The 15,784-nt window shown below is 47.1% G+C and overlaps 39 non-coding genes and 13 pseudogenes across 39 annotated transcripts in view; all 52 read right to left on the reverse strand.

Annotated features, from left to right (window-relative positions):
• LOC138463326 (5S ribosomal RNA) overlaps positions 1-99 on the reverse strand; it is a 119-nt gene extending 20 nt beyond the window's left edge. Inside the window, exon 1 of the ribosomal RNA XR_011265912.1 lies at positions 1-99. This exon is cut by the window's left edge and continues 20 nt beyond it. This is a non-coding gene — a ribosomal RNA (5S ribosomal RNA).
• Positions 100-205: 106 nt separating this feature from the next.
• Positions 206-324, reverse strand: LOC138461557 (5S ribosomal RNA). The gene has a single exon (XR_011264172.1). It is a non-coding gene; the product is annotated as a 5S ribosomal RNA (ribosomal RNA).
• Positions 325-787: 463 nt separating this feature from the next.
• On the reverse strand, positions 788-896 carry LOC138457208 (5S ribosomal RNA; annotated as a pseudogene).
• A 106-nt stretch (positions 897-1,002) lies between these two features.
• LOC138457982 (5S ribosomal RNA) lies at positions 1,003-1,111 on the reverse strand (annotated as a pseudogene).
• A 106-nt stretch (positions 1,112-1,217) lies between these two features.
• LOC138456267 (5S ribosomal RNA) lies at positions 1,218-1,336 on the reverse strand. The gene has a single exon (XR_011262080.1). It is a non-coding gene; the product is annotated as a 5S ribosomal RNA (ribosomal RNA).
• A 106-nt stretch (positions 1,337-1,442) lies between these two features.
• On the reverse strand, positions 1,443-1,561 carry LOC138461559 (5S ribosomal RNA). Its single transcript, XR_011264173.1, has one exon. It is a non-coding gene; the product is annotated as a 5S ribosomal RNA (ribosomal RNA).
• Positions 1,562-2,024: 463 nt separating this feature from the next.
• On the reverse strand, positions 2,025-2,133 carry LOC138457209 (5S ribosomal RNA; annotated as a pseudogene).
• Positions 2,134-2,239: 106 nt separating this feature from the next.
• Positions 2,240-2,358, reverse strand: LOC138460578 (5S ribosomal RNA). Its single transcript, XR_011263258.1, has one exon. It is a non-coding gene; the product is annotated as a 5S ribosomal RNA (ribosomal RNA).
• Positions 2,359-2,464: 106 nt separating this feature from the next.
• LOC138454871 (5S ribosomal RNA) lies at positions 2,465-2,583 on the reverse strand. Its single transcript, XR_011261528.1, has one exon. It is a non-coding gene; the product is annotated as a 5S ribosomal RNA (ribosomal RNA).
• Positions 2,584-2,689: 106 nt separating this feature from the next.
• On the reverse strand, positions 2,690-2,808 carry LOC138462229 (5S ribosomal RNA). Its single transcript, XR_011264833.1, has one exon. It is a non-coding gene; the product is annotated as a 5S ribosomal RNA (ribosomal RNA).
• A 106-nt stretch (positions 2,809-2,914) lies between these two features.
• Positions 2,915-3,033, reverse strand: LOC138461560 (5S ribosomal RNA). The gene has a single exon (XR_011264174.1). It is a non-coding gene; the product is annotated as a 5S ribosomal RNA (ribosomal RNA).
• Positions 3,034-3,496: 463 nt separating this feature from the next.
• On the reverse strand, positions 3,497-3,615 carry LOC138454022 (5S ribosomal RNA). Its single transcript, XR_011260718.1, has one exon. It is a non-coding gene; the product is annotated as a 5S ribosomal RNA (ribosomal RNA).
• A 106-nt stretch (positions 3,616-3,721) lies between these two features.
• On the reverse strand, positions 3,722-3,840 carry LOC138463120 (5S ribosomal RNA). Its single transcript, XR_011265706.1, has one exon. It is a non-coding gene; the product is annotated as a 5S ribosomal RNA (ribosomal RNA).
• Positions 3,841-3,946: 106 nt separating this feature from the next.
• On the reverse strand, positions 3,947-4,065 carry LOC138461561 (5S ribosomal RNA). Its single transcript, XR_011264175.1, has one exon. It is a non-coding gene; the product is annotated as a 5S ribosomal RNA (ribosomal RNA).
• A 463-nt stretch (positions 4,066-4,528) lies between these two features.
• Positions 4,529-4,637, reverse strand: LOC138457210 (5S ribosomal RNA; annotated as a pseudogene).
• Positions 4,638-4,743: 106 nt separating this feature from the next.
• Positions 4,744-4,852, reverse strand: LOC138457983 (5S ribosomal RNA; annotated as a pseudogene).
• Positions 4,853-4,958: 106 nt separating this feature from the next.
• On the reverse strand, positions 4,959-5,077 carry LOC138456278 (5S ribosomal RNA). Its single transcript, XR_011262081.1, has one exon. It is a non-coding gene; the product is annotated as a 5S ribosomal RNA (ribosomal RNA).
• A 106-nt stretch (positions 5,078-5,183) lies between these two features.
• Positions 5,184-5,302, reverse strand: LOC138463453 (5S ribosomal RNA). Its single transcript, XR_011266040.1, has one exon. It is a non-coding gene; the product is annotated as a 5S ribosomal RNA (ribosomal RNA).
• Positions 5,303-5,765: 463 nt separating this feature from the next.
• Positions 5,766-5,874, reverse strand: LOC138457211 (5S ribosomal RNA; annotated as a pseudogene).
• A 106-nt stretch (positions 5,875-5,980) lies between these two features.
• On the reverse strand, positions 5,981-6,099 carry LOC138460579 (5S ribosomal RNA). Its single transcript, XR_011263259.1, has one exon. It is a non-coding gene; the product is annotated as a 5S ribosomal RNA (ribosomal RNA).
• Positions 6,100-6,205: 106 nt separating this feature from the next.
• Positions 6,206-6,324, reverse strand: LOC138454872 (5S ribosomal RNA). Its single transcript, XR_011261529.1, has one exon. It is a non-coding gene; the product is annotated as a 5S ribosomal RNA (ribosomal RNA).
• A 106-nt stretch (positions 6,325-6,430) lies between these two features.
• LOC138462231 (5S ribosomal RNA) lies at positions 6,431-6,549 on the reverse strand. Its single transcript, XR_011264834.1, has one exon. It is a non-coding gene; the product is annotated as a 5S ribosomal RNA (ribosomal RNA).
• Positions 6,550-6,655: 106 nt separating this feature from the next.
• LOC138461563 (5S ribosomal RNA) lies at positions 6,656-6,774 on the reverse strand. Its single transcript, XR_011264178.1, has one exon. It is a non-coding gene; the product is annotated as a 5S ribosomal RNA (ribosomal RNA).
• Positions 6,775-7,237: 463 nt separating this feature from the next.
• LOC138457212 (5S ribosomal RNA) lies at positions 7,238-7,346 on the reverse strand (annotated as a pseudogene).
• A 106-nt stretch (positions 7,347-7,452) lies between these two features.
• LOC138454682 (5S ribosomal RNA) lies at positions 7,453-7,571 on the reverse strand. The gene has a single exon (XR_011261349.1). It is a non-coding gene; the product is annotated as a 5S ribosomal RNA (ribosomal RNA).
• Positions 7,572-7,677: 106 nt separating this feature from the next.
• On the reverse strand, positions 7,678-7,796 carry LOC138464252 (5S ribosomal RNA). Its single transcript, XR_011266833.1, has one exon. It is a non-coding gene; the product is annotated as a 5S ribosomal RNA (ribosomal RNA).
• A 106-nt stretch (positions 7,797-7,902) lies between these two features.
• Positions 7,903-8,021, reverse strand: LOC138463523 (5S ribosomal RNA). Its single transcript, XR_011266109.1, has one exon. It is a non-coding gene; the product is annotated as a 5S ribosomal RNA (ribosomal RNA).
• Positions 8,022-8,127: 106 nt separating this feature from the next.
• Positions 8,128-8,246, reverse strand: LOC138462836 (5S ribosomal RNA). Its single transcript, XR_011265425.1, has one exon. It is a non-coding gene; the product is annotated as a 5S ribosomal RNA (ribosomal RNA).
• Positions 8,247-8,352: 106 nt separating this feature from the next.
• LOC138454462 (5S ribosomal RNA) lies at positions 8,353-8,471 on the reverse strand. The gene has a single exon (XR_011261138.1). It is a non-coding gene; the product is annotated as a 5S ribosomal RNA (ribosomal RNA).
• Positions 8,472-8,577: 106 nt separating this feature from the next.
• LOC138462232 (5S ribosomal RNA) lies at positions 8,578-8,696 on the reverse strand. Its single transcript, XR_011264835.1, has one exon. It is a non-coding gene; the product is annotated as a 5S ribosomal RNA (ribosomal RNA).
• Positions 8,697-8,802: 106 nt separating this feature from the next.
• LOC138453959 (5S ribosomal RNA) lies at positions 8,803-8,921 on the reverse strand. Its single transcript, XR_011260657.1, has one exon. It is a non-coding gene; the product is annotated as a 5S ribosomal RNA (ribosomal RNA).
• A 463-nt stretch (positions 8,922-9,384) lies between these two features.
• On the reverse strand, positions 9,385-9,493 carry LOC138459049 (5S ribosomal RNA; annotated as a pseudogene).
• A 106-nt stretch (positions 9,494-9,599) lies between these two features.
• LOC138456289 (5S ribosomal RNA) lies at positions 9,600-9,718 on the reverse strand. Its single transcript, XR_011262082.1, has one exon. It is a non-coding gene; the product is annotated as a 5S ribosomal RNA (ribosomal RNA).
• Positions 9,719-9,824: 106 nt separating this feature from the next.
• LOC138455253 (5S ribosomal RNA) lies at positions 9,825-9,943 on the reverse strand. Its single transcript, XR_011261893.1, has one exon. It is a non-coding gene; the product is annotated as a 5S ribosomal RNA (ribosomal RNA).
• Positions 9,944-10,049: 106 nt separating this feature from the next.
• Positions 10,050-10,168, reverse strand: LOC138464712 (5S ribosomal RNA). Its single transcript, XR_011267290.1, has one exon. It is a non-coding gene; the product is annotated as a 5S ribosomal RNA (ribosomal RNA).
• A 106-nt stretch (positions 10,169-10,274) lies between these two features.
• On the reverse strand, positions 10,275-10,393 carry LOC138461013 (5S ribosomal RNA). Its single transcript, XR_011263659.1, has one exon. It is a non-coding gene; the product is annotated as a 5S ribosomal RNA (ribosomal RNA).
• Positions 10,394-10,846: 453 nt separating this feature from the next.
• LOC138456594 (5S ribosomal RNA) lies at positions 10,847-10,955 on the reverse strand (annotated as a pseudogene).
• A 106-nt stretch (positions 10,956-11,061) lies between these two features.
• Positions 11,062-11,170, reverse strand: LOC138457986 (5S ribosomal RNA; annotated as a pseudogene).
• A 106-nt stretch (positions 11,171-11,276) lies between these two features.
• On the reverse strand, positions 11,277-11,395 carry LOC138456300 (5S ribosomal RNA). Its single transcript, XR_011262083.1, has one exon. It is a non-coding gene; the product is annotated as a 5S ribosomal RNA (ribosomal RNA).
• Positions 11,396-11,501: 106 nt separating this feature from the next.
• On the reverse strand, positions 11,502-11,620 carry LOC138461564 (5S ribosomal RNA). The gene has a single exon (XR_011264179.1). It is a non-coding gene; the product is annotated as a 5S ribosomal RNA (ribosomal RNA).
• A 453-nt stretch (positions 11,621-12,073) lies between these two features.
• Positions 12,074-12,177, reverse strand: LOC138459850 (5S ribosomal RNA; annotated as a pseudogene).
• A 106-nt stretch (positions 12,178-12,283) lies between these two features.
• Positions 12,284-12,402, reverse strand: LOC138462233 (5S ribosomal RNA). The gene has a single exon (XR_011264836.1). It is a non-coding gene; the product is annotated as a 5S ribosomal RNA (ribosomal RNA).
• Positions 12,403-12,508: 106 nt separating this feature from the next.
• Positions 12,509-12,627, reverse strand: LOC138462915 (5S ribosomal RNA). Its single transcript, XR_011265502.1, has one exon. It is a non-coding gene; the product is annotated as a 5S ribosomal RNA (ribosomal RNA).
• Positions 12,628-12,733: 106 nt separating this feature from the next.
• Positions 12,734-12,852, reverse strand: LOC138458512 (5S ribosomal RNA). Its single transcript, XR_011262430.1, has one exon. It is a non-coding gene; the product is annotated as a 5S ribosomal RNA (ribosomal RNA).
• A 463-nt stretch (positions 12,853-13,315) lies between these two features.
• On the reverse strand, positions 13,316-13,424 carry LOC138456440 (5S ribosomal RNA; annotated as a pseudogene).
• Positions 13,425-13,530: 106 nt separating this feature from the next.
• LOC138461916 (5S ribosomal RNA) lies at positions 13,531-13,649 on the reverse strand. The gene has a single exon (XR_011264522.1). It is a non-coding gene; the product is annotated as a 5S ribosomal RNA (ribosomal RNA).
• A 107-nt stretch (positions 13,650-13,756) lies between these two features.
• LOC138463041 (5S ribosomal RNA) lies at positions 13,757-13,875 on the reverse strand. Its single transcript, XR_011265628.1, has one exon. It is a non-coding gene; the product is annotated as a 5S ribosomal RNA (ribosomal RNA).
• Positions 13,876-13,982: 107 nt separating this feature from the next.
• Positions 13,983-14,101, reverse strand: LOC138463688 (5S ribosomal RNA). Its single transcript, XR_011266274.1, has one exon. It is a non-coding gene; the product is annotated as a 5S ribosomal RNA (ribosomal RNA).
• A 463-nt stretch (positions 14,102-14,564) lies between these two features.
• Positions 14,565-14,673, reverse strand: LOC138459030 (5S ribosomal RNA; annotated as a pseudogene).
• Positions 14,674-14,779: 106 nt separating this feature from the next.
• On the reverse strand, positions 14,780-14,898 carry LOC138464214 (5S ribosomal RNA). Its single transcript, XR_011266796.1, has one exon. It is a non-coding gene; the product is annotated as a 5S ribosomal RNA (ribosomal RNA).
• Positions 14,899-15,004: 106 nt separating this feature from the next.
• Positions 15,005-15,123, reverse strand: LOC138464759 (5S ribosomal RNA). Its single transcript, XR_011267337.1, has one exon. It is a non-coding gene; the product is annotated as a 5S ribosomal RNA (ribosomal RNA).
• Positions 15,124-15,229: 106 nt separating this feature from the next.
• On the reverse strand, positions 15,230-15,348 carry LOC138463062 (5S ribosomal RNA). Its single transcript, XR_011265648.1, has one exon. It is a non-coding gene; the product is annotated as a 5S ribosomal RNA (ribosomal RNA).
• Between the last annotated feature and the right edge of the window lie 436 nt (positions 15,349-15,784).

A 15,784-nucleotide genomic window follows, 5' to 3' on the forward strand; every position in this document is an offset into this window, starting at 1 on the left:
CCCAGGTGGTCTCCCATCCAGGTACTAACTAGGCCCGACACTGCTTAGCTTCTGAGATCAGACGAGATCAGGCGCATTCAGTGTGGTGTGGCCGTAGGCTCTGGGCCTAGTGAGTTTTGTACTTTTAAGCATCTAGTCGGCTAGACCTTGCAGTTTTAAAAGGCAATTGAGAAAGGGCTCACTTCCTGAACTTGGAGCACAAAAAAGCCTACAGCACCTGGTATTCCCAGGCGGTCTCCCATCCAGGTACTAACTAGGCCTGACACTGCTTAACTTCCGAGATCAGACGAGATCGGGTGCATTCAGTGTGGTGTGGCCGTAGGCTCTAGGAATGCTAAGAATATTACTCTTATGCATTTGCATTTAGTAAGCTAAGCCATGCAGCCACTTGCAACATGATACCACGCTCATCGCTCGATCAGGCTCGATCAGGCGAGATATATAAGACTGGTGGGCCCATTCAGGACTCCTATGTCTGGTAGGATAACTTTAATTCATCCATCCTGTGTCTGTTGCAGGGAGGTGGAGAGAACAATCAACACAATAATGGGTTTCTTTCATGCCTCTTGAAGGACTCAATATTCTCTGTACTGCATTACATGTGAAAGTCGATTTATTACCCATGAACACACTACCTGTATGCTAATTCTATGTAAAAAGGTAGCTCCAGCCCTCATGATGTTGTCCAACATTTCCGCTATAAAACGGGATACAATTATTTTGGAAACATACCAAATTTGAAAAATAATTGAGAAGTTGCGCAATTACTAATCATGGAGCACAAAAAAGCCTACAGCACCTGGTATTCCCAGGCAGTCTCCCATCCAGGTACTAACTAGGCCCGACCCTGCTTAGCTTCCGAGATCGGGCGCATTCAGTGTGGTGTGGCCGTAGGCTCTGGGCCTAGTGAGTTTTGTACTTTTAAGCATCTAGTCGGCTAGACCTTGCAGTTTTGAAAGGCAATTGTGAAATGGCTCACTTCCTGAACTTGGAGCACAAAAAAGCCTACAGCACCTGGTATTCCCAGGCGGTCTCCCATCCAGGTACTAACGAGGCCCGACACTGCTTAGCTTCCGAGATCAGACGCATTCAGTGTGGTGTGGCCGTAGGCTCTGGGCCTTGTGAGTTTTGTACTTTTAAGCATCTAGTCGGCTAGACCTTGCAGTTTTGAAAGGCAATTGTGAAATGGCTCACTTCCTGAACTTGGAGCACAAAGAAGCCTACAGCACCTGGTATTCCCAGGCGGTCTCCCATCCAGGTACTAACTAGGCCCGACACTGCTTAGCTTCTGAGATCAGACGAGATCAGGCGCATTCAGTGTGGTGTGGCCGTAGGCTCTGGGCCCAGTGAGTTTTGTACTTTTAAGCATCTAGTCGGCTAGACCTTGCAGTTTTAAAAGGCAATTGAGAAAGGGCTCACTTCCTGAACTTGGAGCACAAAAAAGCCTACAGCACCTGGTATTCCCAGGCGGTCTCCCATCCAGGTACTAACTAGGCCTGACACTGCTTAACTTCCGAGATCAGACGAGATCGGGTGCATTCAGTGTGGTGTGGCCGTAGGCTCTAGGAATGCTAAGAATATTACTCTTATGCATTTGCATTTAGTAAGCTAAGCCATGCAGCCACTTGCAACATGATACCACGCTCATCGCTCGATCAGGCTCGATCAGGCGAGATATATAAGACTGGTGGGCCCATTCAGGACTCCTATGTCTGGTAGGATAACTTTAATTCATCCATCCTGTGTCTGTTGCAGGGAGGTGGAGAGAACAATCAACACAATAATGGTTTTCTTTCATGCCTCTTGAAGGACTCAATATTCTCTGTACTGCATTACATGTGAAAGTCGATTTATTACCCATGAACACACTACCTGTATGCTAATTCTATGTAAAAAGGTAGCTCCAGCCCTCATGATGTTGTCCAACATTTCCGCTATAAAACGGGATACAATTATTTTGGAAACATACCAAATTTGAAAAATAATTGAGAAGTTGCGCAATTACTAATCATGGAGCACAAAAAAGCCTACAGCACCTGGTATTCCCAGGCAGTCTCCCATCCAGGTACTAACTAGGCCCGACCCTGCTTAGCTTCCGAGATCGGGCGCATTCAGTGTGGTGTGGCCGTAGGCTCTGGGCCTAGTGAGTTTTGTACTTTTAAGCATCTAGTCGGCTAGACCTTGCAGTTTTGAAAGGCAATTGTGAAATGGCTCACTTCCTGAACTTGGAGTACAAAAAAGCCTACAGCACCTGGTATTCCCAGGTGGTCTCCCATCCAGGTACTAACTAGGCCCGACACTGCTTAGCTTCCGAGATCAGACGAGATCGGGCGCAATCAGTGTGGTGTGGCCGTAGGCTCTGGGCCTAGTGAGTTTTGTACTTTTAAGCATCTAGTCAGCTAGACCTTGCAGTTTTGAAAGGCAATTGAGAAATGGCTCACTTCCTGAACTTGGAGCACAAAAAAGCCTACAGCACCTGGTATTCCCAGGCGGTCTCCCATCCAGGTACTAACGAGGCCCGACACTGCTTAGCTTCCGAGATCAGACGAGATGGGGCGCATTCAGTGTGGTGTGGCCGTAGGCTCTGGGCCTTGTGAGTTTTGTACTTTTAAGCATCTAGTCAGCTAGACCTTGCAGTTTTGAAAGGCAATTGAGAAATGGCTCACTTCCTGAACTTGGAGCACAAAAAAGCCTACAGCACCTGGTATTCCCAGGCGGTCTCCCATCCAGGTACTAACGAGGCCCGACACTGCTTAGCTTCCGAGATCAGACGAGATCGGGCGCATTCAGTGTGGTGTGGCCGTAGGCTCTGGGCCTTGTGAGTTTTGTACTTTTAAGCATCTAGTCGGCTAGACCTTGCAGTTTTAAAAGGCAATTGAGAAAGGGCTCACTTCCTGAACTTGGAGCACAAAAAAGCCTACAGCACCTGGTATTCCCAGGCGGTCTCCCATCCAGGTACTAACTAGGCCTGACACTGCTTAACTTCCGAGATCAGACGAGATCGGGTGCATTCAGTGTGGTGTGGCCGTAGGCTCTAGGAACGCTAAGAATATTACTCTTATGCATTTGCATTTAGTAAGCTAAGCCATGCAGCCACTTGCAACATGATACCACGCTCATCGCTCGATCAGGCTCGATCAGGCGAGATATATAAGACTGGTGGGCCCATTCAGGACTCCTATGTCTGGTAGGATAACTTTAATTCATCCATCCTGTGTCTGTTGCAGGGAGGTGGAGAGAACAATCAACACAATAATGGTTTTCTTTCATGCCTCTTGAAGGACTCAATATTCTCTGTACTGCATTACATGTGAAAGTCGATTTATTACCCATGAACACACTACCTGTATGCTAATTCTATGTAAAAAGGTAGCTCCAGCCCTCATGATGTTGTCCAACATTTCCGCTATAAAACGGGATACAATTATTTTGGAAACATACCAAATTTGAAAAATAATTGAGAAGTTGCGCAATTACTAATCATGGAGCACAAAAAAGCCTACAGCACCTGGTATTCCCAGGCAGTCTCCCATCCAGGTACTAACTAGGCCCGACACTGCTTAGCTTCTGAGATCAGACGAGATCAGGCGCATTCAGTGTGGTGTGGCCGTAGGGTCTGGGCCTAGTGAGTTTTGTACTTTTAAGCATCTAGTCGGCTAGACCTTGCAGTTTTGAAAGGCAATTGTGAAATGGCTCACTTCCTGAACTTGGAGCACAAAAAAGCCTACAGCACCTGGTATTCCCAGGTGGTCTCCCATCCAGGTACTAACTAGGCCCGACACTGCTTAGCTTCTGAGATCAGACAAGATCAGGCGCATTCAGTGTGGTGTGGCCGTAGGCTCTGGGCCTAGTGAGTTTTGTACTTTTAAGCATCTAGTCGGCTAGACCTTGCAGTTTTAAAAGGCAATTGAGAAAGGGCTCACTTCCTGAACTTGGAGCACAAAAAAGCCTACAGCACCTGGTATTCCCAGGCGGTCTCCCATCCAGGTACTAACTAGGCCTGACACTGCTTAACTTCCGAGATCAGACGAGATCGGGTGCATTCAGTGTGGTGTGGCCGTAGGCTCTAGGAATGCTAAGAATATTACTCTTATGCATTTGCATTTAGTAAGCTAAGCCATGCAGCCACTTGCAACATGATACCACGCTCATCGCTCGATCAGGCTCGATCAGGCGAGATATATAAGACTGGTGGGCCCATTCAGGACTCCTATGTCTGGTAGGATAACTTTAATTCATCCATCCTGTGTCTGTTGCAGGGAGGTGGAGAGAACAATCAACACAATAATGGGTTTCTTTCATGCCTCTTGAAGGACTCAATATTCTCTGTACTGCATTACATGTGAAAGTCGATTTATTACCCATGAACACACTACCTGTATGCTAATTCTATGTAAAAAGGTAGCTCCAGCCCTCATGATGTTGTCCAACATTTCCGCTATAAAACGGGATACAATTATTTTGGAAACATACCAAATTTGAAAAATAATTGAGAAGTTGCGCAATTACTAATCATGGAGCACAAAAAAGCCTACAGCACCTGGTATTCCCAGGCAGTCTCCCATCCAGGTACTAACTAGGCCCGACCCTGCTTAGCTTCCGAGATCGGGCGCATTCAGTGTGGTGTGGCCGTAGGCTCTGGGCCTAGTGAGTTTTGTACTTTTAAGCATCTAGTCGGCTAGACCTTGCAGTTTTGAAAGGCAATTGTGAAATGGCTCACTTCCTGAACTTGGAGCACAAAAAAGCCTACAGCACCTGGTATTCCCAGGCGGTCTCCCATCCAGGTACTAACGAGGCCCGACACTGCTTAGCTTCCGAGATCAGACGCATTCAGTGTGGTGTGGCCGTAGGCTCTGGGCCTTGTGAGTTTTGTACTTTTAAGCATCTAGTCGGCTAGACCTTGCAGTTTTGAAAGGCAATTGTGAAATGGCTCACTTCCTGAACTTGGAGCACAAAAAAGCCTACAGCACCTGGTATTCCCAGGCGGTCTCCCATCCAGGTACTAACTAGGCCCGACACTGCTTAGCTTCTGAGATCAGACGAGATCAGGCGCATTCAGTGTGGTGTGGCCGTAGGCTCTGGGCCCAGTGAGTTTTGTACTTTTAAGCATCTAGTCGGCTAGACCTTGCAGTTTTAAAAGGCAATTGAGAAAGGGCTCACTTCCTGAACTTGGAGCACAAAAAAGCCTACAGCACCTGGTATTCCCAGGCAGTCTCCCATCCAGGTACTAACTAGGCCTGACACTGCTTAACTTCCGAGATCAGACGAGATCGGGTGCATTCAGTGTGGTGTGGCCGTAGGCTCTAGGAATGCTAAGAATATTACTCTTATGCATTTGCATTTAGTAAGCTAAGCCATGCAGCCACTTGCAACATGATACCACGCTCATCGCTCGATCAGGCTCGATCAGGCGAGATATATAAGACTGGTGGGCCCATTCAGGACTCCTATGTCTGGTAGGATAACTTTAATTCATCCATCCTGTGTCTGTTGCAGGGAGGTGGAGAGAACAATCAACACAATAATGGTTTTCTTTCATGCCTCTTGAAGGACTCAATATTCTCTGTACTGCATTACATGTGAAAGTCGATTTATTACCCATGAACACACTACCTGTATGCTAATTCTATGTAAAAAGGTAGCTCCAGCCCTCATGATGTTGTCCAACATTTCCGCTATAAAACGGGATACAATTATTTTGGAAACATACCAAATTTGAAAAATAATTGAGAAGTTGCGCAATTACTAATCATGGAGCACAAAAAAGCCTACAGCACCTGGTATTCCCAGGCAGTCTCCCATCCAGGTACTAACTAGGCCCGACCCTGCTTAGCTTCCGAGATCGGGCGCATTCAGTGTGGTGTGGCCGTAGGCTCTGGGCCTAGTGAGTTTTGTACTTTTAAGCATCTAGTCGGCTAGACCTTGCAGTTTTGAAAGGCAATTGTGAAATGGCTCACTTCCTGAACTTGGAGTACAAAAAAGCCTACAGCACCTGGTATTCCCAGGTGGTCTCCCATCCAGGTACTAACTAGGCCCGACACTGCTTAGCTTCCGAGATCAGACGAGATCGGGCGCAATCAGTGTGGTGTGGCCGTAGGCTCTGGGCCTAGTGAGTTTTGTACTTTTAAGCATCTAGTCAGCTAGACCTTGCAGTTTTGAAAGGCAATTGAGAAATGGCTCACTTCCTGAACTTGGAGCACAAAAAAGCCTACAGCACCTGGTATTCCCAGGCGGTCTCCCATCCAGGTACTAACGAGGCCCGACACTGCTTAGCTTCCGAGATCAGACGAGATGGGGCGCATTCAGTGTGGTGTGGCCGTAGGCTCTGGGCCTTGTGAGTTTTGTACTTTTAAGCATCTAGTCAGCTAGACCTTGCAGTTTTGAAAGGCAATTGAGAAATGGCTCACTTCCTGAACTTGGAGCACAAAAAAGCCTACAGCACCTGGTATTCCCAGGCGGTCTCCCATCCAGGTACTAACGAGGCCCGACACTGCTTAGCTTCCGAGATCAGACGAGATCGGGCGCATTCAGTGTGGTGTGGCCGTAGGCTCTGGGCCTTGTGAGTTTTGTACTTTTAAGCATCTAGTCGGCTAGACCTTGCAGTTTTAAAAGGCAATTGAGAAAGGGCTCACTTCCTGAACTTGGAGCACAAAAAAGCCTACAGCACCTGGTATTCCCAGGCGGTCTCCCATCCAGGTACTAACTAGGCCTGACACTGCTTAACTTCCGAGATCAGACGAGATCGGGTGCATTCAGTGTGGTGTGGCCGTAGGCTCTAGGAACGCTAAGAATATTACTCTTATGCATTTGCATTTAGTAAGCTAAGCCATGCAGCCACTTGCAACATGATACCACGCTCATCGCTCGATCAGGCTCGATCAGGCGAGATATATAAGACTGGTGGGCCCATTCAGGACTCCTATGTCTGGTAGGATAACTTTAATTCATCCATCCTGTGTCTGTTGCAGGGAGGTGGAGAGAACAATCAACACAATAATGGTTTTCTTTCATGCCTCTTGAAGGACTCAATATTCTCTGTACTGCATTACATGTGAAAGTCGATTTATTACCCATGAACACACTACCTGTATGCTAATTCTATGTAAAAAGGTAGCTCCAGCCCTCATGATGTTGTCCAACATTTCCGCTATAAAACGGGATACAATTATTTTGGAAACATACCAAATTTGAAAAATAATTGAGAAGTTGCGCAATTACTAATCATGGAGCACAAAAAAGCCTACAGCACCTGGTATTCCCAGGCAGTCTCCCATCCAGGTACTAACTAGGCCCGACCCTGCTTAGCTTCCGAGATCGGGCGCATTCAGTGTGGTGTGGCCGTAGGCTCTAGGCCTAGTGAGTTTTGTACTTTTAAGCATCTAGTCGGCTAGACCTTGCAGTTTTGAAAGGCAATTGTGAAATGGCTCACTTCCTGAACTTGGAGCACAAAAAAGCCTACAGCACCTGGTATTCCCAGGTGGTCTCCCATCCAGGTACTAACTAGGCCCGACACTGCTTAGCTTCCGAGATGAGACGAGATCGGGCGCAATCAGTGTGGTGTGGCCGTAGGCTCTGGGCCTAGTGAGTTTTGTACTTTTAAGCATCTAGTCGGCTAGACCTTGCAGTTTTGACAGGCAATTGTGAAATGGCTCACTTCCTGAACTTGGAGTACAAAAAAGCCTACAGCACCTGGTATTCCCAGGTGGTCTCCCATCCAGGTACTAACTAGGCCCGACACTGCTTAGCTTCTGAGATCAGACGAGATCGGGCGCAATCAGTGTGGTGTGGCCGTAGGCTCTGGGCCTAGTGAGTTTTGTACTTTTAAGCATCTAGTCAGCTAGACCTTGCAGTTTTGAAAGGCAATTGAGAAATGGCTCACTTCCTGAACTTGGAGCACAAAAAAGCCTACAGCACCTGGTATTCCCAGGCGGTCTCCCATCCAGGTACTAACAAGGCCCGACACTGCTTAGCTTCCGAGATCAGATGAGATCGGGCGCATTCAGTGTGGTGTGGCCGTAGGCTCTGGGCCTTGTGAGTTTTGTACTTTTAAGCATCTAGTCGGCTAGACCTTGCAGTTTTGAAAGGCAATTGAGAAATGGCTCACTTCCTGAACTTGGAGTACAAAAAAGCCTACAGCACCTGGTATTCCCAGGCGGTCTCCCATCCAGGTACGAACTAGGCCCGACACTGCTTAGCTTCTGAGATCAGACGAGATCAGGCGCATTCAGTGTGGTGTGGCCGTAGGCTCTGGGCCTAGTGAGTTTTGTACTTTTAAGCATCTAGTCGGCTAGACCTTGCAGTTTTGAAAGGCAATTGTGAAATGGCTCACTTCCTGAACTTGGAGCACAAAAAAGCCTACAGCACCTGGTATTCCCAGGTGGTCTCCCATCCAGGTACTAACTAGGCCCGACACTGCTTAGCTTCCGAGATCAGACGAGATCGGGCGCAATCAGTGTGGTGTGTCCGTAGTCTCTGGGCCTAGTGAGTTTTGTACTTTTAAGCATCTAGTCAGCTAGACCTTGCAGTTTTGAATGGCAATTGAGAAATGGCTCACTTCCTGAACTTGGAGCACAAAAAAGCCTACAGCACCTGGTATTCCCAGGCGGTCTCCCATCCAGGTACTAACGAGGCCCGACACTGCTTAGCTTCCGAGATCAGACGAGATCGGGCGCATTCAGTGTGGTGTGGCCGTAGGCTCTGGGCCTTGTGAGTTTTGTACTTTTAAGCATCTAGTCGGCTAGACCTTGCAGTTTTAAAAGGCAATTGAGAAAGGGCTCACTTCCTGAACTTGGAGCACAAAAAAGCCTACAGCACCTGGTATTCCCAGGCAGTCTCCCATCCAGGTACTAACTAGGCCTGACACTGCTTAACTTCCGAGATCAGACGAGATCAGGTGCATTCAGTGTGGTGTGGCCGTAGGCTCTAGGAATGCTAAGAATATTACTCTTATGCATTTGCATTTAGTAAGCTAAGCCATGCAGCCACTTGCAACATGATACCACGCTCATCGCTCGATCAGGCTCGATCAGGCGAGATATATAAGACTGGTGGGCCCATTCAGGACTCCTATGTCTGGTAGGATAACTTTAATTCATCCATCCTGTGTCTGTTGCAGGGAGGTGGAGAGAACAATCAACACAATAATGGTTTTCTTTCATGCCTCTTGAAGGACTCAATATTCTCTGTACTGCATTACATGTGAAAGTCGATTTATTACCCATGAACACACTACCTGTATGCTAATTCTATGTAAAAAGGTAGCTCCAGCCCTCATGATGTTGTCCAACATTTCCGCTATAAAACGGGATACAATTATTTTGGAAACATACCAAATTTGAAAAATAATTGAGAAGTTGCGCAATTACTAATCATGGAGCACAAAAAAGCCTACAGCACCTGGTATTCCCAGGCAGTCTCCCATCCAGGTACTAACTAGGCCTGACCCTGTTTAGCTTCCGAGATCGGGCGCATTCAGTGTGGTGTGGCCGTAGGCTCTGGGCCTAGTGAGTTTTGTACTTTTAAGCATCTAGTCGGCTAGACCTTGCAGTTTTGAAAGGCAATTGAGAAATGGCTCACTTCCTGAACTTGGAGTACAAAAAAGCCTACAGCACCTGGTATTCCCAGGCGGTCTCCCATCCAGGTACTAACTAGGCCCGACACTGCTTAGCTTCTGAGATCAGACGAGATCAGGCGCATTCAGTGTGGTGTGGCCGTAGGCTCTGGGCCTAGTGAGTTTTGTACTTTTAAGCATCTAGTCGGCTAGACCTTGCAGTTTTGAAAGGCAATTGTGAAATGGCTCACTTCCTGAACTTGGAGCACAAAAAAGCCTACAGCACCTGGTATTCCCAGGTGGTCTCCCATCCAGGTACTAACTAGGCCCGACACTGCTTAGCTTCCAAGATCAGACGAGATCGGGCGCAATCAGTGTGGTGTGTCCGTAGTCTCTGGGCCTAGTGAGTTTTGTACTTTTAAGCATCTAGTCAGCTAGACCTTGCAGTTTTGAATGGCAATTGAGAAATGGCTCACTTCCTGAACTTGGAGCACAAAAAAGCCTACAGCACCTGGTATTCCGAGGCGGTCTCCCATCCAGGTACTAACGAGGCCCGACACTGCTTAGCTTCCGAGATCAGACGAGATCGGGCGCATTCAGTGTGGTGTGGCCGTAGGCTCTGGGCCCTGTGAGTTTTGTACTTTTAAGCATCTAGTCGGCTAGACCTTGCAGTTTTAAAAGGCAATTGAGAAAGGGCTCACTTCCTGAACTTGGAGCACAAAAAAGCCTACAGCACCTGGTATTCCCAGGTGGTCTCCCATCCAGGTACTAACTAGGCCTGACACTGCTTAACTTCCGAGATCAGACGAGATCGGGTGCATTCAGTGTGGTGTGGCCGTAGGCTCTAGGAATGCTAAGAATATTACTCTTATGCATTTGCATTTAGTAAGCTAAGCCATGCAGCCACTTGCAACATGATACCATGCTCATCGCTCGATCAGGCGAGATATATAAGACTGGTGGGCCCATTCAGGACTCCTATGTCTGGTAGGATAACTTTAATTCATCCATCCTGTGTCTGTTGCAGGGAGGTGGAGAGAACAATCAACACAATAATGGTTTTCTTTCATGCCTCTTGAAGGACTCAATATTCTCTGTACTGCATTACATGTGAAAGTCGATTTATTACCCATGAACACACTACCTGTATGCTAATTCTATGTAAAAAGGTAGCTCCAGCCCTCATGATGTTGTCCAACATTTCCGCTATAAAACGGGATACAATTATTTTGGAAACATACCAAATTTGAAGAATAATTGAGAAGTTGCGCAATTACTAATCATGGAGCACAAAAAAGCCTACAGCACCTGGTATTCCCAGGCAGTCTCCCATCCAGGTACTAACTAGGCCCGACCCTGTTTAGCTTCCGAGATCGGGTGCATTCAGTGTGGTGTGGCCGTAGGCTCTGGGCCTAGTGAGTTTTGTACTTTTAAGCATCTAGTCGGCTAGACCTTGCAGTTTTGAAAGGCAATTGTGAAATGGCTCACTTCCTGAACTTGGAGCACAAAAAAGCCTACAGCACCTGGTATTCCCAGGCGGTCTCCCATCCAGGTACTAACGAGGCCCGACACTGCTTAGCTTCCGAGATCAGACGCATTCAGTGTGGTGTGGCCGTAGGCTCTGGGCCTTGTGAGTTTTGTACTTTTAAGCATCTAGTCGGCTAGACCTTGCAGTTTTGAAAGGCAATTGAGAAATGGCTCACTTCCTGAACTTGGAGTACAAAAAAGCCTACAGCACCTGGTATTCCCAGGCGGTCTCCCATCCAGGTACTAACTAGGCCCGACACTGCTTAGCTTCTGAGATCAGACGAGATCAGGCGCATTCAGTGTGGTGTGGCCGTAGGCTCTGGGCCCAGTGAGTTTTGTACTTTTAAGCATCTAGTCGGCTAGACCTTGCAGTTTTAAAAGGCAATTGAGAAAGGGCTCACTTCCTGAACTTGGAGCACAAAAAAGCCTACAGCACCTGGTATTCCCAGGCGGTCTCCCATCCAGGTACTAACTAGGCCTGACACTGCTTAACTTCCGAGATCAGACGAGATCGGGTGCATTCAGTGTGGTGTGGCCGTAGGCTCTAGGAATGCTAAGAATATTACTCTTATGCATTTGCATTTAGTAAGCTAAGCCATGCAGCCACTTGCAACATGATACCACGCTCATCGCTCGATCAGGCGAGATATATAAGACTGGTGGGCCCATTCAGGACTCCTATGTCTGGTAGGATAACTTTAATTCATCCATCCTGTGTCTGTTGCAGGGAGGTGGAGAGAACAATCAACACAATAATGGGTTTCTTTCATGCCTCTTGAAGGACTCAATATTCTCTGTACTGCATTACATGTGAAAGTCGATTTATTACCCATGAACACACTACCTGTATGCTAATTCTATGTAAAAAGGTAGCTCCAGCCCTCATGATGTTGTCCAACATTTCCGCTATAAAACGGGATACAATTATTTTGGAAACATACCAAATTTGAAAAATAATTGAGAAGTTGCGCAATTACTAATCATGGAGCACAAAAAAGCCTACAGCACCTGGTATTCCCAGGCAGTCTCCCATCCAGGTACTAACTAGGACCTACCCTGCTTAGCTTCCTGGGCGCATTCAGTGTGGTGTGGCCGTAGGCTCTGGGCCTAGTGAGTTTTGTACTTTTAAGCATCTAGTCGGCTAGACCTTGCAGTTTTGAAAGGCAATTGTGAAATGGCTCACTTCCTGAACTTGGAGCACAAAAAAGCCTACAGCACCTGGTATTCCCAGGCGGTCTCCCATCCAGGTACTAACGAGGCCCGACACTGCTTAGCTTCCGAGATCAGACGAGATCGGGCGCATTCAGTGTGGTGTGGCCGTAGGCTGTGGGCCTTGTGAGTTTTGTACTTTTAAGCATCTAGTCGGCTAGACCTTGCAGTTTTGAAAGGTAATTGAGAAATGGCTCACTTCCTGAACTTGGAGCACAAAAAAGCCTACAGCACCTGGTATTCCCAGGCGGTCTCCCATCCAGGTACTAACTAGGCCCGACACTGCTTAGCTTCTGAGATCAAACGAGATCAGGCGCATTCAGTGTGGTGTTGCCGTAGGCTCTGGGCCTAGTGAGTTTTGTACTTTTAAGCATCTAGTCGGCTAGACCTTGCAGTTTTGAAAGGCAATTGAGAAAGGGCTCACTTCCTGAACTTGGAGCACAAAAAAGCCTACAGCACCTGGTATTCCCAGGCGGTCTCCCATCCAGGTACTAACTAGGCCTAACACTGCTTAACTTCCGAGATCAGACGAGATCGGGTGCATTCAGTGTGGTGTGGCCGTAGGCTCTAGGAATGCTAAGAATATTACTCTTATGCATTTGCATTTAGTAAGCTAAGCCATGCAGCCACTTGCAACATGATACCACGCTCATCGCTCGATCAGGCTCGATCAGGCGAGATATATAAGACTGGTGGGCCCATTCAGGACTCCTATGTCTGGTAGGATAACTTTAATTCATCCATCCTGTGTCTGTTGCAGGGAGGTGGAGAGAACAATCAACACAATAATGGTTTTCTTTCATGCCTCTTGAAGGACTCAATATTCTCTGTACTGCATTACATGTGAAAGTCAATTTATTACCCATGAACACACTACCTGTATGCTAATTCTATGTAAAAAGGTAGCTCCAGCCCTCATGATGTTGTCCAACATTTCCGCTATAAAACGGGATACAATTATTTTGGAAACATACCAAATTTGAAAAATATTTGAGAAGTTGCGCAATTACTAATCATGGAGCACAAAAAAGCCTACAGCACCTGGTATTCCCAGGCAGTCTCCCATCCAGGTACTAACTAGGCCCAACCCTGCTTAGCTTCCGAGATCGGGCGCATTCAGTGTGGTGTGGCCGTAGGCTCTGGGCCTAGTGAGTTTTGTACTTTTAAGCATCTAGTCGGCTAGACCTTGCAGTTTTGAAAGGCAATTGTGAAATGGCTCACTTCCTGAACTTGGAGCACAAAAAAGCCTACAGCACCTGGTATTCCCAGGCGGTCTCCCATCCAGGTACTAACAAGGCCCGACACTGCTTAGCTTCCGAGATCAGACGAGATCGGGTGCATTCAGTGTGGTGTGGCCGTAGGCTCTGGGCCTTGTGAGTTTTGTACTTTTAAGCATCTAGTCGGCTAGACCTTGCAGTTTTGAAAGGCAATTGAGAAATGGCTCACTTCCTGAACTTGGAGTACAAAAAAAGCTTACAGCACCTGGTATTCCCAGGCGGTCTCCCATCCAGGTACTAACTAGGCCCGACACTGCTTAGCTTCTGAGATCAGACGAGATCAGGCGCATTCAGTGTGGTGTGGCCGTAGGCTCTGGGCCTAGTGAGTTTTGTACTTTTAAGCATCTAGTCGGCTAGACCTTGCAGTTTTAAAAGGCAATTTAGAAAGGGCTCACTTCCTGAACTTGGAGCCCAAAAAAAGCCTACAGCACCTGGTATTCCCAGGCGGTCTCCCATCCAGGTACTAACTAGGCCTGACACTGCTTAACTTCCAAGATCAGACGAGATCGGGTGCATTCAGTGTGGTGTGGCCGTAGGCTCTAGGAATGCTAAGAATATTACTCTTATGCATTTGCATTTAGTAAGCTAAGCCATGCAGCCACTTGCAACATGATACCACGCTCATCGCTCGATCAGGCTCGATCAGGCGAGATATATAAGACTGGTGGGCCCATTCAGGACTCCTATGTCTGGTAGGATAACTTTAATTCATCCATCCTGTGTCTGTTGCAGGGAGGTGGAGAGAACAATCAACACAATAATGGTTTTCTTTCATGCCTCTTGAAGGACTCAATATTCTCTGTACTGCATTACATGTGAAAGTCGATTTATTACCCATGAACACACTACCTGTATGCTAATTCTATGTAAAAAGGTAGCTCCAGCCCTCATGATGTTGTCCAACATTTCCGCTATAAAACGGGATACAATTATTTAGGAAACATACCAAATTTGAAAAATAATTGAGAAGTTGCGCAATTACTAATCATGGAGCACAAAAAAGCCTACAGCACCTGGTATTCCCAGGCAGTCTCCCATCCAGGTACTAACTAGGCCCGACCCTGCTTAGCTTCTGAGATCGGGCGCATTCAGTGTGGTGTGGCCATAGGCTCTGGGCCTAGTGAGTTTTGTACTTTTAAGCATCTAGTCGGCTAGACCTTGCAGTTTTGAAAGGCAATTGTGAAATGGCTCACTTCCTGAACTTGGAGCACAAAAAAGCCTACAGCACCTGGTATTCCCAGGCGGTCTCCCATCCAGGTACTAACGAGGCCCGACACTGCTTAGCTTCCGAGATCAGACGAGATCGGGCGCATTCAGTGTGGTGTGGCCGTAGGTTCTGGGCCTTGTGAGTTTTGTACTTTTAAGCATCTAGTCGGCTAGACCTTGCAGTTTTGAAAGGCAATTGAGAAATGGCTCACTTCCTGAACTTGGAGTACAAAAAAGCCTACAGCACCTGGTATTCCCAGGCGGTCTCCCATCCAGGTACTAACTAGGCCCGACACTGCTTAGCTTCTGAGGTCAGACGAGATCAGGCGCATTCAGTGTGGTGTGGCCATTGGCTCTGGGCCTAGTGAGTTTTGTACTTTTAAGCATCTAGTCGGCTAGACCTTGCAGTTTTGAAAGGCAATTGAGAAAGGGCTCACTTCCTGAACTTGGAGCACAAAAAAGCCTACAGCACCTGGTATTCCCAGGCGGTCTCCCATCCAGGTACTAACTAGGCCTAACACTGCTTAACTTCCAAGATCAGACGAGATCGGGTGCATTCAGTGTGGTGTGGCCGTAGGCTCTAGGAATGCTAAGAATATTACTCTTATGCATTTGCATTTAGTAAGCTAAGCCATGCAGCCACTTGCAACATGATACCACGCTCATCGCTCGATCAGGCTCGATCAGGCGAGATATATAAGACTGGTGGGCCCATTCAGGACTCCTATGTCTGGTAGGATAACTTTAATTCATCCATCCTGTGTCTGTTGCAGGGAGGTGGAGAGAACAATCAACACAATAATGGGTTTCTTTCATGCCTCTTGAAGGACTCAATATTCTCTGTACTGCATTACATGTGAAAGTCGATTTATTACCCATGAACACACTACCTGTATGCTAATTCTATGTAAAAAGGTAGCTCCAGCCCTCATGATGTTGTCCAACATTTCCGCTATAAAACGGGATACAATTATTTTGGAAACATACCAAATTTGAAAAATAATTGAGAAGTTGC

This window comes from Ambystoma mexicanum, chromosome 4p (assembly GCF_040938575.1).
Source record: "Ambystoma mexicanum isolate Mex_15411 chromosome 4p, UKY_AmexF1_1, whole genome shotgun sequence".
NCBI lineage: Eukaryota > Metazoa > Chordata > Amphibia > Caudata > Ambystomatidae > Ambystoma > Ambystoma mexicanum.